Here is a 13,255-nt window from a genome sequence, read left to right as displayed (position 1 = left end):
AGGAGGGCAGGGCTCACGTTTTTCAGGCATATGCAAACCTATCCTTTTTACCTACCTACCTATCTTTTTACCTACCTACTCCTCCCGAACACAAACACACACAAATGGCACACACACAATTGCAAGTTAACTTCTTTGTATGAATCTTTCTTTAGTTCTGTTTATATACCCAGAAGATAAACTACGCTGAGTCAAAGAATTCTTGTGTTTCAAACTTTGGTAGGATGCCACACTGTCCACCAAAACGTTTGTACCAAATTACACTACTATCAACAGATGAAAGTTCCTCTTTCCCCATTCTGGTGTGGGGTCAATCTGGTTATCGTCTTTGTCAATCTCGTAAGTGTCAAAAGTATCTGTGAATTTGATTTACATTTCTTTAATTACGAGACTAATTGAGTCCCCAATCAAGTGTTTACTGGCCACCTTTTTCTTTGTCCTGTGACATGCGTGTGTGTGTGTGTGTGTGTGTGTGTATCCTTTGCTATTTATGGCCTATTTTAAATGACTGGCAATTTTAATTATAACTTTTAATTTTTTTAATGTTTATTTGTTTCTGAGAGAGAGACAGAGACAGAGCATGAGTGGGGGAGGGGCAGAGAGGGAGACACAGAATCTGAAGCAGGCTCCAGTCTCCGAGCTGTCAGCACAGACCCAACATGACGCTCGAACTCCAGGATAGTGAGATCACGACCTGAGCTCAAACAGGAGGCCCAACCGACTGAGACACCAAGGTGCCCCACACTTTTAGATCTTAAGGAATAGAAGGCACCGGACAACAGGAGTCCTTGATACGAAGACTTTAGGTCGGGAAAGTTTGCCGCTGGGTCCAGGAAATCCTGGGGAGTCGTCGTAGAGGTAGATGCCTCGGTGGCGGTACGGTGGTGCCTCCCAGGCCCCGCCCAGCCCGGCTGAGCCCGCCCCCTACCGGCCCTGCCTCCTCGCGCTAACAGCCAGTCTCCGGGCCCACTGGCTTGACACGACTCCGCCCTGCCCTCTCATTGGCCCTGCCCCTCTCCCTGCCCGCCCAGGGGCTGTCCCTGACAAGACACCGCCCCGCTCACTCTTCCACGAGTCGCGCGCCGTTAAAGGTGGGGCCCTAACAGGTGCGGTGCCTTACCTTCCCGGTGGAAACTCCGGGAGCCAGTCACCAGGCAGCAGACCGTTGACGGGCGCAGAAGCGCACAGGCTGACACTCAGCGTCACCCCCTGTCCTTCAAAAGGGAAGGTTCTTTCCCGTCCCCACAGCTTTTCTGGAAGGGGAAGGAGCTGCGTGTCCAAAGCCCTCCTGCCTCCAGGAACGCGGTTCCCCTGGCAACCAGAAGCACGAAGCTTCCAGTCTCGCGATAAGAGAAAAGGGCTGTACCATGCGGAAATGGGATGTGGGGGTCAAGGGCGACGAGGAAAGCTGAGGGAAGTCCGGGAGTGGGCCAGTCCTGCTGTTTCCTCCGTCTGTCCGACGACTGTGTGGCTAGGGAATGGATCGCTCGTTTTTTACACTGAACTCAGAAGGAGGATGTCTGGATGCTTCTGTGGCTCTCTACCATGAGTATGAAGCTCTGTAGGTCTGGCATCCTCTCTGAGCTCAGTTTCCTCCTCTGTAAAATGGGAATGACAGTAATTCCTCACAAGATTGTTGTGCAGCTCAGAAAGATTATGTACATGAAGTTCTTGCTGAATTTTGGATTCCATGTAAATAAAAAACACTAGTTTTGCAAAATTGGGCTATAGTCCAAGAGTAATGATTTTTATTTGCACTTTCTTTTGTGTGTGTGTGTGGATTCTCTCATCCTCGGCGCATGAAGACTGTTTCCATGGATCCCCCAAACTGATTTTCTTCATCCCCAGAACCATCAAACTTCTGCTTTGTAGTATAGACAGCACTTTATACAGTTTACAATGCATTTCCCCGTACACAGCCCCTTGAGCCTCGTTATTTTAGGTAGGTAGGATGTGTATTCTTTAAGTGTTTTGCAGTGAAGCGAAAGGACAAAGGTAAAGTGAGCTGGTGAGCTACACACAGCTGACCATCTAGGGCGGTGCTGGGTTTCAAAACCTGGCTGTAAATGCCACCCGTATACTGTTAACTCCTGCGCTTCTAGCTCCAACCCAGACTTCTCCCCTGAGGTCCACACTTTTATCCAACTGACTATATGACATCTCCACTTAGATGTAAGAAGCATCTCAAACCTAACATGTCAAAAAACAAACCTCTCCACAGTCATCCTCACTGCCGCTCCACCCACTTATCTATCTCAGTAAATGGTAACTCCATCTTGCCAGGCTCAGACCAAAAACCCTTGAAGTCATCCTCAATTCCTCTTCCTCTCACTCTACAATCAATTTGTTATAAATCCTATCAGCTTTACATTAAAATATATCCAATATCTAATGACCGCTCACCACCTTCTGGGCTTCCATACTGGTCTATACTGCCTTCGCTTCTCACCTAGATCTTTGCAACAATCTTCTTCCTATCTGTTGCCTCCCTTGCCTCTACTACTTTCACACAGCAACCTGAATGATGCTTTCAAAACCAAAGGCAGACGACGTCACTCCTCTGCTCAGATCTCTCCATGGCTCCCCTCTTTCATGCAGAGTCTTTAGAGTGCCCACAGGTCCAAATGAACAGGCTCTGTGTTTTCTCTCAGACTTCCAATCCTACGACCCTCTCCCTGGTAAAATTTGCTCTAGCATCATCATCCTTCTTGTTAGCGTTTCTGCGCAGGAATTCCTTCCCAGCATTTATCAGGAAATGTGTATGTTTTTCCAAATTAAAGAAAAAAGTTGAGAAATCAGGAAAAATAGAAGAAGTATATTCTAATTCTCCTATGAAAATTAAACGTTATCCATCAACATAGATGTGCTACTGAAGAAATCCCCTGATGTCAAGGTGAAAGCAAAAGCAGGAAATGCGAACACTGTATCAGAAGTTAAGGTCAACATTCTCAGAACCTGGGTGGGAACATGTCACCATTAGATTTGTCAGTCTTGCGTGGAGCCGGTGCGAAGTTCCACATGTGTGTTCCTGGCCCTGTCTGCTGCTGTCATTCTCGCAAATAAAATAAGTATTAATAAGTTGATACTCATGTTATACTTCATACAAATTCTATGAATTGTGTTCCAAGAAATAGCAAGTTTTGACTCAAAAATGAGTCCTTAAACTGGCGACTCCCACCCTGCAATTCTGTGAAATGCTGTTAACCTCACCTGAAGATTTGTACGTTACATTATTCAAACGATACCCAACAATGTTCTCTGTGTTCTCCAGTATTTGAATATTTGAATATTTACTATAGGCCACAGTTCTTGTAACTATTTGTAAACACTCTTATAAAAGTGATTCAGATAGCATGATAACAAGAATATGAAGAAGGTTGAAAATATTTTAAGAATAACTTAAGGTTTTGAGAATTGCTGGCAATTTTGACTTTTTGTTTCTGTCTCCCAAAGATCAGTATGTTGGGAATTTGGAATGCTATTTCTTGTTGTTATTCCTCCAAAATGGAATAACTTCCCCAGTATCCCCCCTCTTCCCGCGTGCACACACACACACACACACACACACACACACACACACCAGCCCTCTCCTTCCTTTGCCGGGACTACAGTTGCCCAAGTATCCACATGACTCACTTCCTCTCTTCCCTGAGGTGTCTCCTTCCTCAGGCAAGTCTTTCCTGACCACCCTATGTAAAATAATAATCTCCTGTTCCATACTCCCTATCCTCTGTTCCCTTGACTCTGTTTTGTTTGCTTTGTTTGTTTGTATGTTGTTGTTTTATGTAAGGAGGAGAGATGACATCATATGGATTCTGATACCAAATAGCTGGGCTATCTTACATATATCTGTATGCTCTTGTGAGCCATAATTTCTTCACTTGAGATATGTGGACTAGTTTTTGTTGCTGTTGTTGTTTCAAAAAAATTTTTTAATGTTTATATTTGAGAGAGACAGACAGAGCATGAGTGGGGGAGGGGCAGAGAGAGAGGGAGACACAGAATCCGAAGCAGGCTCCAGGCTCCGAGCTGTCAGCACAGAGCCCAACTCAGGGTTTGAACCCATGCACCGTGAGATCATGACCTGAGCTGAAGTTGGACAGTTAACCGACTGAGGCACCCAGGAGCCCCAAATGTGGACTCGTTTTGCAATTCTTACCTCTAGTGCGTTAGAATCCCTTGGGGAGATTTCATAAACTACTGATTGTGGGGCTGTATCTGAGAGCCAATGAACCCAAAATTCTAAGGCTTCTCAAACTTTAATGTGCAGATAAATCAACTGGGGCTCTTGTAAAAATGCTGATTCAATGTTGTCAGGTGGGACCCAAGATTGTAACAGGCTCCCAGGTGATGCCAATGCTTCTGGTCCCCCGACCACTCTCGGAGCAGCTAGACGGGAAACAGACTCCAAGTGTCCGCACAATTGTAATATTCTGTGAATAAAGGCCATCCTTTCCATTTTTATTTTTGGTGACTAATGGTGCTCATTAAGAGAATAACATATTTCAGGGGCTCAATCGGTTAGGTGACCAACTTCAGCTCAGGTCATGATCTCACAGTTCGTGAGTTCCAGCCCTGCGTCGGGCTCTGTGCTGCCAGCTCAGAGCCTGGAGCCTGTTTCAGATTCTGTTCAGAGTCTGTCTCTCTCTCTCTCTCTCTCTCTCTCTTGCTCTCTCGCTCTCTCTCTGCCCCTCCCCAACTCGTGCTCTGTCTTTGTCTCTCAAAAATCAATAAATGTTTAAAAAAAAAATTTTAAGAGAATAATATACTTCAGATTTCTTGGGGATGTGGGAGAAAAACCCACTTAAGAAAAATCAAGGTTATGACCCATCTGCCTTTCATTCTTTTTTAAACTGTTGCTTTTAAAATATATACAAAGAAGATACCTAAGAAGCAAGTGAAAAGAAAATTAAGGTTCAATCAAAACAGTGTCTCTTCGCTGTAACTTTACCAAACAGGAAACTCATCTTGTTTTCTGTCATTCTCACTTTCTTTATTTACCTCCTGCTACTACCTTTTGTGAACTGCAGAGAGGCTGTATCCACCTTGAGGGCAGATTTTAACAAGTTGTATATGTTGTGTGTTAGTACACGATATGCTGTGTCTTTGTTGTTAATTTCCTGACTTCTGTGTCAGCTATTGCGGGTGACACCCTTAAAACGGTTCACATTCAGATACGCCAAGGAGCACCCTATTTTTCTATACTGTTTTCTGAAGTGTCGTGTTCAAAAAGGAGACAGGGGCACCTGCGTGGCTCAGTTGGCTAAGGTCATGATCTCGCAGTTCCTGAGTTCCAGCCCCATGGGGCTGTGTGCTGACAGCTCGGAGCCTGGAGCCTGCTTCTGCTTCTGTGTCTCCCTCTCTCTCTGCCCCTCCCCTGCTCACACTCTGTCGCTCTGTCCCAAAAATAAATAAACATTAAACTTTTTTAATTTAAAAAAATTTTAGAAAAACAAACAAAAAACACAGACATATTCTAGAAGGTATTGTGCCTTTCAGTAATTCATGAAGATTTCTTCTAGAGTCAAGATATTTTAAGTTAAAATGGCCCTGTCTCATTACAGGGTGGTGACCTATAGCCACACTGGTTTCAGAGTTGGTTTGCATTTTAAGTCTCTCTCTACTCTTCACCTTCTCCTGCTAAGTGGAGTCAGATTTGAATGAATGACAGAGAGCTCACATTGTATTCCATCTGGGTCCCATCTGCCATTCCACCTTTGTTCCCCCAATTTTCCTTTTCTTACCATAAGCTTCAGCAAAATGTGACAGCACACTAGGAGTGGAACCTCATTAAGCCTCATACATACCTATCATACATTCTATAAACTATAGACTAAAAGGCCATTTCTTTCGGAAAGCAGTTAAAAACATGTGCCACTGGACAGCTGCCATATCCTGTGAGTTTATGGCTCAGTGTTATTTAAAAATAACATTTACTGAGGATTTGGGACACACCTTAGATGTATCATCTCACTTCATAACATCCTATGAGGGGGCACTATTATTATGCACATTTGTAGTTGAGAAGCAGAGCACAGACAGGTTAAGTAATTTTTCTGAGGTCACTCAGGAACTAACTGATACTGAGCTTCCAAGCCAGTCCCAAAAGCCTGCTCTCTTCACCTCCTCACTGGACTGAATTCAAGAAAAGAGGTTATTTGTATCCACTAGATGGTGCTGATTGTCTGTTAAAAACAAAACTCTCAGCAATTCCCTTTTCTTGGATTTTTAGGAGTGATTTAAGAAACCACTGCACCCAAATATCCTGTATGTTTGAACTGTGCTTGGATACATTTTTAAATAGTCATCCAAACTGGAAAAGTAAAAATCAAATCTCAGAAGAACAGAATGGAATTTTTAAAATATTCCAGTACATGTTATTGATATCTAATATCAAATAACCATTGGTGACTTTGAAAGACTGAAGTTCTCATACACTTGTATTTATATAAAGTCTGCAGGCTTAAAAGAAGTCCGTATTTTATTTCATTTGCCCCTTTGATACAGACTGGACTCACTCCCACACCTCCCAACCCTGCTTGGCCGGGTGCCATCCACATAACCAAGAGGCATGAACAGGGAAGTAATTAGAGCCGTAAAGAATGAAAAGTAAGTTCTGAAGCAGGTGACCCTACTCTTACTCAAAGTAAAATGCACTTGAAATTTAGTACATGTGTAGTGCATTTCCAGTACTTCAAAGTTATGAAATAAATCTGCTAAAAATGGATTCTCAGTTTTATTGTTCATAGGGATCTTTTCATTGGTTTTTTTTTTTATTTTTTTTTCATGTTTTCTTTATTTCTGAGAGAGAGACAGGCAGCATGAGCAGGGTAGGGTCAGAGAGAGAGAGGTAGTCACAGAATCCAAAGCAGGATCCAGGCTCTGAGCTAGCTGTCAACACAAAGCCCAAAGCGGGGCTCAAACCCACGAACCATGAGATCATGACCTGAGCCGAAGTCGGATGCTTAACTGACTGAGCCACCCAGGTGCCCCTCAGGTGTTATTTAAAATGTTCATTATAGGGGCACCTGAGTGTCCAACTTTGCCTCAGGTCATGGTCTAGAGGTTCATAAATTCAAGCCCAGCATCAGGCGCTACACTGGCAGCTCAGAGCCCACTTCAGATTCTGTCTCTCTGTCTCTCTCTCTCAAAATAAATAAATAAACATTTTTTTTTTAAATAAAATGTTCATTTTAGTCCCTATTCCTTGACTTAGTAGGGCCTGGGGCCAAGTGCAGGAACCTGCATTTTACCACATACCTTGTGGTGCAGTAGAGCCATGAGTATGCTTTGAAAACCACTGACTTGAAAACCTCGTTTCAAAGGGTATATGGTGATGAGGCCACTCCTCCGCGAGGCACCATGGAGCTCCCTAGAGCTGGGCAACCCAGAGACGTCCGGTACCTCCTTTGTCAATATTAATCAAGAAAACTAGACAGTATTCTCCCTTCTCAGTTCCTTGATTCTGAACCCTTCTCTCCCTCTTCCTGTCTATCGTGGAGTGCTACACGGCATGGAGTGATAGGTAGAGAATGTCCCCCTTTTAAAAATCGAGGGGGAAGTAAGCTCACCACTTGTCAGTATCTGTTAGCCCGAATATATAAGGATACTTCTTGAAATTTTTAAGCGAAAAGAGTTAACCCAGGTGTTGTCATGTGACCTTGGTTAACTTATTCAAGTGATATGAATTTTAGCGTGGGGGAGGGGTGAAGCCAAACTATGCCAGGAGACCGTGGAGATGCATAAAAATACACACACACACACACACACACACACACACACACAAACACAGTGCCCCTTTACATTCATGACCCAGAAAGCTAATAGAGGCTTTTTTTTTTAAGATCGTAAAATAAATAGGGGCGCTTGGGTGGCTTAGTCGGTTGACCGTCCGACTTTCGCTTAGGTCATGATCTCGCGGTTCGTGGGTTCGAACCCCGCGTCGGGCTCTGTGCTGACTGCCAGCTCAGAGCCTGGAGTCTATTTCAGAGTCTGTATGTCCCTCTCTCTCTGACTCTCCCCTGCTCACGCGGTCTCTCTCTCTCTCTCTCTCCTAGAAATAAATAAAACATTTAAAAAAACTAAAAACAAAACATTAAAAAAAAGAAAAAGAAAAAAATCCTGTTGCTAGGGACCCAGCCCTTGACAATTAAAAAAAAAAAGGATAGTAAAATAAATATCATGAAGACATCTTCTAAACTCCAGAATGACTCTTTTTTTCATCTCAGTTCTGCCCCCAAGAGATCATCTCTGCCAAGTGAGTCATTCACCAGTAAGGGAGAAATTTGTTTCTCTTCTCAGAAAATTCCCTCACAGTAACAGGCTGCTTCATTCTCTAGTTATATTGCCGGCTCCAGAGTTTGGTCGCCTGCAGCAATTCTGGATCTGTAAAGAGTTCAAGAATTGCCAGAACCTTCTTGAGGATAGCTGCTGTTTCCATTGCTGGATGCCAGTTGAGATTACGGTGTTCTACTCCTGGCACGTCGCCTTGGCCAGAGGAATGGATGAGACACTGCTTGTGGATAATAGCCGAAGAGAAGTTGAGCAATTTCACTGTGACAATCCATCCTGGGTGCTGGCCCCTGCCGCTTCTGAGTGTCATGCTTCATGCCTATCTTTGATTCCAAGCCATAACTTTAAATTGAGCAAGATCTCTGATCCTGTATGGTTTTGGCTTTTGTTTTGTTTCTTTTATTTTTTTAATGTTTATTTATTTTTGAGAGAGGGAGAGAGAGAGTGCGCACGTGCATGAGCAGGGAAGGGGTAGAGAGAGAGGGAGACAGAGAATGTGACATGGGGCTCAGACTCACAAACCGCTAAGATCATGACCTGAGATGAAGTCAGACCCTTAACTGACCGAGCCACCCATGCGCTCCTGTTATTTTTGGTTTTGTTTTATTTTAAATTGGGTCTCCTGATCTATGTACTAAAATGCATTTTTTTGTATGTAAATTATGTAAATCTTTATTATTATGTAAATCTTTGTTTTAGCTAAAATAAAGTTAAAAGTGATTCACAGTCTTTTAGAAATGTATTCAAACCAAACTTCACGGGTCTTAAGCAGCAATGCAGAGAAATTTGTTTTCCCAGGGTTAAGGTCTCAGAGATGGGTAAATAAGCACGGGGCGTTGTTCCTCGGTCAGCAGCCAGGCTGCCATCCTGGATGTGTTAGCCTCTCACTGACTTTTTTTTTTTTAATATTTTTATTTATTTCTAGGAGAGAGAGAGAGACAGCGTGAGCAGGGGAGGGTCAGAGAGAGAGGGAGACACAGACTCCGAAATAGGCTCCAGGCTCCGAGCTGGCAGTCAGCACAGAGCCCGACGCGGGACTCGAACCCACAAACCGCGAGATCATGACCTAAGTGAAAGTCGGACGCTTAACCGACTAAGCCACCCAGGCGCCCCAGCCTCTCACTGACTTCTAACACACCCCTTTCCTTAGCTCACATTCAAAGGGACGTTTCCATCTGGACATGCAAGGTGTTTATTACACTAGGAACTACTCAACATTTTGAGGACTACTGGATTTCCTGTTTAATCTTTCTTCGTTGATCATCCAATCTCCTTATTAACAGAAGCTAATTTATTTTCTCTTCATTTTAGCATACCAAATTGGAATATTCTAATTTGGCCCAAAATGTGTTGTGTGACTTTTACACTGACATAAAACCCTTTTAAATTATGCTTCCCTCCCTGGTTTCTCATCAGGTCTCTGCAGAGTTGACTGGGGGCCTGGCCTTTTGACCTTCCTCTACCTGTGTCTTCACCTAGGAAAATAAGGGCTGGATAAAGGCTTCTAAGCCTATTTTGAGCTCTGAGACTCTATGATCACCCAATTGAAGCCGGCTTGGCTCCGTCTGGAAATGACCTGCTCATGTGTCCTGGCCTCAACTGCAATGATATTCTTATCAGCATAAGAGACACCTGCTCAACAGGCTCGACAACAATAACTGCATCTGGGAACTAACAACAGCCATCTGTCTTGTCCCCTGCAACCTAGAGGCAAAGAATTAAACAAAGCAAATGACAGTAGGTATGCCCTAATTTTTATAGCACAATGCAATAGAATGAACTAAAAACTGGTTTAGGTTTTGTGAGATTTGGGTTTGCATTCCCCTCTACTGTTGCCTTCAGAAAGACAAACCTCTGGGGCACCTGGGTGGCTCAATCGGTTGAGCATCCAACTTCAGCTCAGGTCACGATCTCGCAATTCGTGAGTCTGAGCCCCACATTGGGCTCTGTACTGACAGCTCAGAGCCTGGAGCCTGCTTTGGATTCTGCGTCTCCCTCTCTCTCTGCCCCTCCCCAGCTCATGTTCTCTCTCTCTTTCATACACTCAGAAATAAACTTAAAAAATAATAATTAAGACAAGCCTCTCACTTCTCCAGACTTCAATTTACCAGACTATTGTTTAAAGGGAAGGTAACTCCTACTTTTCTTTACTTTATAGAAATAAAGAAATTAAAATGTTCTTGAAATTCTGTATCGAATATTTCACTGCAATTGTTAATGAGTATTTTTCTCTCAAACAAAAGCAGCCTTCCTATCTATACTGAAGAATGCCATTTGTCTTCCAGGTTTTGCTATGGATGACTTGGTGCTTTTGTGAAAATTGCCAACTATGTTTTTTGTTATGAATCTAGAGATTGTTACCTTGACCCAAATTTGGGGGGATTTTGTATCCAGGTGGCACACTGGCATTCCTACGCTCATTTGTCTGCCTTTCCCTGGTCATGTACTTGGAGTCAAATCCTCCAGCAAACTATTTCTGGGCAAGTGAGTTTTTAGCCATTCTCTAATCATGTCTAGTGATCTTGACAGGGGCAGGGTTAGGTGGTCACATGACTCCCTTCCAACTCCTTCCATCCACTCACATGCAACAGAAAGGGTCAGCAGTAAGGGCAGGGTTTTCCAGTGCCAAGCAGTAGTTGCCCATCTGAAGTAAGTAGCATATAAGAAAACAGAAAGCCTTAGTTGGGAAAATATTTCTTCATCTTCATCTCTTCTTCATCTTCATTTCGTCATCTATTGAATTATTTATATTTCATCATGAAAATGACATTTAAAGGCACTGGTTTCCACTCCCCACATCTTGCTTATGGGTTAGGCATTTTTTAAAATCATGAGTTCTGGTTCAAGGTCTTAAAAAAAAATCAGTCTCCTGGGCCACAGTTTCTTCATTTTAAATTATAACTAGGCTAAGATACTCCACATTCCAAGTGCTATGACTATGTGGAGTAAATGGGCATTTTATGGAGAAAGAAATTTTCTGAATTTAAAGAAAAACCTTGCATAGAACTAGCCATAGAACAAAATCACTAATGAAGATGCACGTTCTCGGCGAAACCTAATTTTCACTTTCCTCAGCCCTTCTTCTTAGCACTTGAGCATTTCCTGCTGTGTGTCTCTTACAGGGGATTTGTCTCTCCCCTAAGCTGTCCAGAGGGCAGAAACCATATCTTAAGTACTTTATGCTCCACTATAATAACATTGTTAAATGCAGTAATATTTACCGTCATGGATGAATGACTGCTGTTAACATTTCATGTACTCACAGAAAACAGGAGCAAGCGTCCCCGCAGGAGCGTGGGCAATGGGTAAGAATGATTTGATGGCAGTGACTTTTTTTATGCTTTTTCTTTATTTTTGAGAAAGAGAGACAGCATGAGTAGGGGAGGGTCAGAGAGAGAGGGAGACACAGAATCTGAAACAGGCTCCAGGCTCTGAGCTAGCGGTCAGCACAGAGCCCGACATGGGGCTCAAACCCACAAGCCGTGAGATCATGACCTGAGCCGAAGTCGGACGCTTAACCGACTGAGCCACCCAGGTGCCCCTTGATGCCATTGACTCTTAAATGAAACTAAGGGTAACATCGGTGCAGAAATAACAAGGAGGACATGAGGCAGAAGACGATGTCTGATGTCTGTGAATACTCTCAGCTGAATGGCCTCAATCTTGGCATTCCATTAAGGGTTTCTTAACATGTACTCTGAACTGAATCACTCTACCATGAAACAGGGAAAATCACGGGCAGAAGGAAATTTGGGAAATAACATTGAGAAAAGCAGCTGTCAGGCTTTGAAGGTTTTAATCCAGTCCCCAGTACAGTTTAATACTATCTGCCAAGTGGGTATTCAAAAATCATCGTAATAACGGAGGATGATCATAATCATCAGTACTTTAGAGGGTGCAGTGGAAGAATTGGGCCTTAATGCCTAGTTTTGTTTTTAGCTCTGTCCCTAACTTGCTTCATCTCTGAGGGCTAATGATGTGGCCATCTGTACCTCTAGTTTCCCCATCTGCAAAATAGAGATCATCTCATTTCCTATAGAAAGTCTGTGGGCTGTGCTTTAATATCCTCCAGTGAAACATCATATATAAATACAAAATAAGCATTAAAAAGCCAAATGTTACCAAAGGAATAAACTTTAAGACAGAGTATTGTAAATTAAAACTAATTGGGATTTTCTAAATAATATTCTAATGACTTAAAGTAGTTAATGCAAAGGTACTTATACTGTGTTCACCTTAGATATTCTTTTTTTTATTGTTTATAATGTTTATTTATTTTTGAGAGAGAGAGAGAGAGAGAGAGAGAGCAGGGGAGGGGCAGAGAAAGAGGAAGACACAGAATCCGAAGTAGGCTCCAGGCTCTGAGCTGTCAACACCAGAGTCCAACATGGGGCTCGAACTCATGAACCATGAGATCATGACCAGATCCAAAGCCAGGTGCTTAACCGACTGAGCCACTCAGGTGCCCCCACTTGAGATATTTTCTTAAGGAAATGTAGATGTCACTTAAAGTAAACTCCAGAATAGTTTAATTCATTAAACTCAATATTTTTGCATAAATAAAAAATACTACATGGGGTCTAAATTTCTGAAGCAAACTAGTATTACTTAAACTTGCTCAGAAAAAGTAGCAATAAATCTTAAATGTACTTTAATAAATACACTCCTCAAAAAAAGAAAGAAGAAGTATTTCTCCTAGTTACTGAAGAAATAAGGTGGGGCAGGACAGAACTCAAAACACCCTATAAATGCCTAGTTCATAGAACTGAATCAAAGGAATCATCTGAGCAAACTGCATTAGTTGAGCATACCAGCAGAAATCCATTGGCAACTCTGACTCTGAAAGCCTAAATGGCCTTCTTTTCTCAAATCCCTTTAATGATGCATATGGTTTCTTCTCTTTCCTTTTATTTAGTCTGATGGTACACCTCAAAATTCAGAAGTTTTTAAAAGTTGATTTTTA

At 42.8% G+C, this 13,255-nt stretch overlaps 1 protein-coding gene across 4 annotated transcripts in view; it reads right to left on the bottom strand.

The window, feature by feature from the left end:
- Positions 1-1,293, bottom strand: part of FSIP1 (fibrous sheath interacting protein 1) — a 193,676-nt gene extending 192,383 nt beyond the window's left edge. For all 4 annotated transcript variants that reach the window (XM_077764350.1, XM_077764353.1, XM_077764351.1 and 1 more), the window contains exon 1: positions 1,121-1,293. The gene's annotated coding sequence lies outside the window, so the exon portion shown is untranslated. The remainder of the gene's footprint in view (positions 1-1,120) is intronic.
- Positions 1,294-13,255: the final 11,962 nt, after the last annotated feature.

This window comes from Crocuta crocuta, unplaced genomic scaffold (assembly GCF_008692635.1).
Source record: "Crocuta crocuta isolate KB4526 unplaced genomic scaffold, BGI_CrCroc_1.0 scaffold102, whole genome shotgun sequence".
Taxonomy (NCBI): Eukaryota; Metazoa; Chordata; class Mammalia; order Carnivora; family Hyaenidae; genus Crocuta; species Crocuta crocuta.
The sequence above is the reverse complement of the archived record's forward strand: the minus strand, read 5'-3'. Positions and strand labels throughout refer to the sequence as shown.